This window comes from Aquarana catesbeiana, linkage group LG09 (genome assembly GCF_042186555.1).
Source record: "Aquarana catesbeiana isolate 2022-GZ linkage group LG09, ASM4218655v1, whole genome shotgun sequence".
NCBI lineage: Eukaryota > Metazoa > Chordata > Amphibia > Anura > Ranidae > Aquarana > Aquarana catesbeiana.
The window spans coordinates 310,034,592-310,037,727 of NC_133332.1; the positions used below are offsets into that span (position 1 = coordinate 310,034,592).

At 48.5% G+C, this 3,136-nt stretch overlaps 1 non-coding gene across 1 annotated transcript; it reads right to left on the reverse strand.

Annotated features, from left to right (window-relative positions):
• Nucleotides 1-232: 232 nt before the first annotated feature.
• TRNAN-AUU (transfer RNA asparagine (anticodon AUU)) lies at nt 233-304 on the reverse strand. The gene has a single exon. It is a non-coding gene; the product is annotated as a tRNA-Asn (tRNA).
• Between the last annotated feature and the right edge of the window lie 2,832 nt (nt 305-3,136).

Consider the following 3,136-nt stretch of genomic DNA (forward strand, 5'->3'; position numbering starts at 1 on the left):
AAATACCTGAAAAGGAGCCAAGTGCTCCACCTACTGGCTTAAAATGAGAATACAAAATAATCATATCTTTCTGCAAAAAAATATATTATTCAAAAGTGTTTAACAAAATACATACAAATATGCGACACATTCATTTTGGTTTAAATTTTATTCCATCAGGATGTAAATTGTACAGCAGATTTCTCCCTGGGGACACAAAGCAGTTAGCGGTCGAGGCAGCCATCTTGGCAATTGCGTTGGCCGGGGATCGAACCCGGGTCAGCTGCTGAATAAGCAGCTATGCTCACCACTGCACCACCAACGCGAGGAATGTCTTTGGAGTGTGAAGGGTACACACCTGTATATATGTCAGCCGCCCCCCCCCACACACCTGTATATATGTCAGCCACCCCCCACACACACCTGTATATATGTAGGCCACCTCCCCCCCCCCACACACAGCTCTATATATGTCAGCCACCCCCCCCACACACACACACACACACACCTGTATATATGTCAGCCACCCCCACACCACACCTGTATATATGTCAGCCACCCCCCCAATCACACACACCTGTATATATGTCAGCCACCCCCCCCACACACACACATCTGTATATATGTCAGCCACCCCCCCACACACATCTGTATATATGTCAGCCACCCCCCCCCCACACACACACACCTGTATATATGTCAGCCACCCACCCCGCCGCACACACCTGTATATATGTCAGCCACCCCCCCCCCCACACACACACCTGTATATATGTCAGCTCCCCCCCCCCACACCACACACATCTGTATATGGCAGCCCCACATACACAAATCTGTAAACACACAAAAGCCTCTGGCCCCTCCCTGTAAACAAACAGCCCCCTCCCTTACCTTCACAGCCCCTACTTGTAGCTTCCTACCTGGTCCACGAGAACAGCAGAAACTGTGAGATTGTTTCTGTACTGCACAGCACGGATCCCCTTCACCCATCCTGCCTTCTTCTGGCCTGGGCGGGCCCCTCGGGTCTCAGGGCCCCTTACAGTTGTAACGGCTGTACCCCCCTGATGGCAGCCCTGCCTGCACTATATACACTATGTTGTAAATTACACACTCCTGCACTATATACACTGTATTGTACATTACACACTTCTCACCAAAGTGTTCATTATCTCAGCAGTTGATGGTTTCTAAGAAGTCCCTGACTATTTTAATGAAGTTCTTCTTTAAGAGACTCTGGCTTGCAGGACAGCAATTTCAGCATATTTCATATTATTGAATGAATGAATGAATGATTTGTATAGCGCTGCACATGCGAACTGAATCGCCTCAAGGCGCTAGATCTCTCCTGTGTTGTCCAGCTCCTTAGAAGAGGTAGGTCTTGACTTTCTTCCTGAAGGCCTGATGGTTTTCTTCCATGCGGATGTGGGTAGGTAGAGCGTTCCATAGCCGTGGTCCTTGTACTGCGAATCTTCATTCTCCTTTTGTTTTGTAGCGGGTTTTTGGAATAAGGAGGAGGTTTTGGTTTGAAGATCGAAGACTGCGATTGGGTGTATAGTGCTTTATTTTCTCGCATAGGTATTGAGGAGCGTTTCCTTGTATACATTTGTGGGTGAGGCAGAGGGTCTTGAAATTGATTCGGTTCTTTACGGATAGCCAATGTAGGCTCCTCAGGGAAGGTAAGATGGATTCCCAGGGTTTTTTTTCCTGTTAACAGTCTTGCCGCCGTGTTTTGGATGAGTTGCAAGCGCGCAAGCTGATATTGGGGTAGTCTTATGTAGAGGGAGTTTGCGTAGTCAAGTCTGGAATTGATGATTGTTCCAACTACTGCTGCTTTGTCCTCTTCTGGGACGAAGGGGATGAGTCTACGTAGCAGGCGGAGGAGATGGTGAGATTTGGCGCTCATCCCTATCAATTGGTGAATGTCTCTTTGGTGCCTCTAATCTTAACCCTAACCCTTAGACACCTTTACAAAGTACATCAGTGGTGGTATAAGTTCTAATTCCCCCCCCCCAAAGCAAAAGAAGCTTGGACCTAAAGCTGTCACAAGCCTTGGGCTTCTAATCCCTCCAACCCTGTAGACAGGTCTTATTGAACATCTTGAAGGGACGCTCCTACTTTCCAAACATCTGTTGGCCTTTGTGGACACCTAGTCAGCAAGCATCTCGGACACCGGGGTAAGAAACGTGGTGTCCAGGGACAACAAGCAAGAGTTCGGCTCTGCAGAGGTGTCTGCAAAGGTCAACAGATGTCCCCCCATTTTGAATAGTGGGGGCGTCCCTGCAAGATGTTCAAATAGTACCTGTCTACAGGGTTGAGGGGATTAGAAGCCCAAGGCTTGTGACAGCTTAAGGCCAGGCTTTTCCTGCTGGGGGGGGGGGGATGAGAACTCTTAGCACCACTAACCTGCTTTGTAAAGTTGTCTAAGGGTTAGGGTTTGGGTTAGAGGCACCAAAGAGATGTTCTCCATCAAAAGGCAGGTGTCTATTCATTTATTGCGCTGTCCCTTGAACGACGCCAAAAGGTCCTGAGGCGCCTGAGTATTCTGTTTTTCCTGGGCTTATTCATCTGATGAGGGAATGATGTTATCACTTGGTGGCAGGGTGGCGGGGTGATATGATCACTTGGACACTGGCAGATGACGTTTCGCTGCCTTTTCGGCTTGAGTGGTGGAGTCTGTGTGTAAGCATTAATGCCACCCTTAGCACTTGATGGCAGTATTGTCGGCTTGAGTGGTGGAGTCTCTGTGTAACCATCAATGCCACCCCTAGCACTCGATGGCAGAATTGTCGGCTCGAGTGGTAGAGTCTGTCTATAACTTACTTCCAGGGAAATCAGAGGCTTGATGGGACCGGCACTTGCGTGCACTTGACGGACGATGTTATCCATGATTTCTTTACTGATTTCTGCCATTGTCGGTGGGGTAAAGTCATCACTTGATGGAGGGCTATAGCTACTTGATGAAGTGGTATCGCCACTTAATGAAGTGCTATCGCCACTTGTTGTTGGGCTGCCGTGACCATTCGTTGGTGGGGTCATGTTGTCATTCGATAGTCGGAAGAATCGGTTGAACGGCTTGAATAATAATATGAGCAGGAGTGCTACAAGCTCCTCCAGCAGCACTACGAGAAGCAACAGCAGCATTAGGAATCCCTGAAAG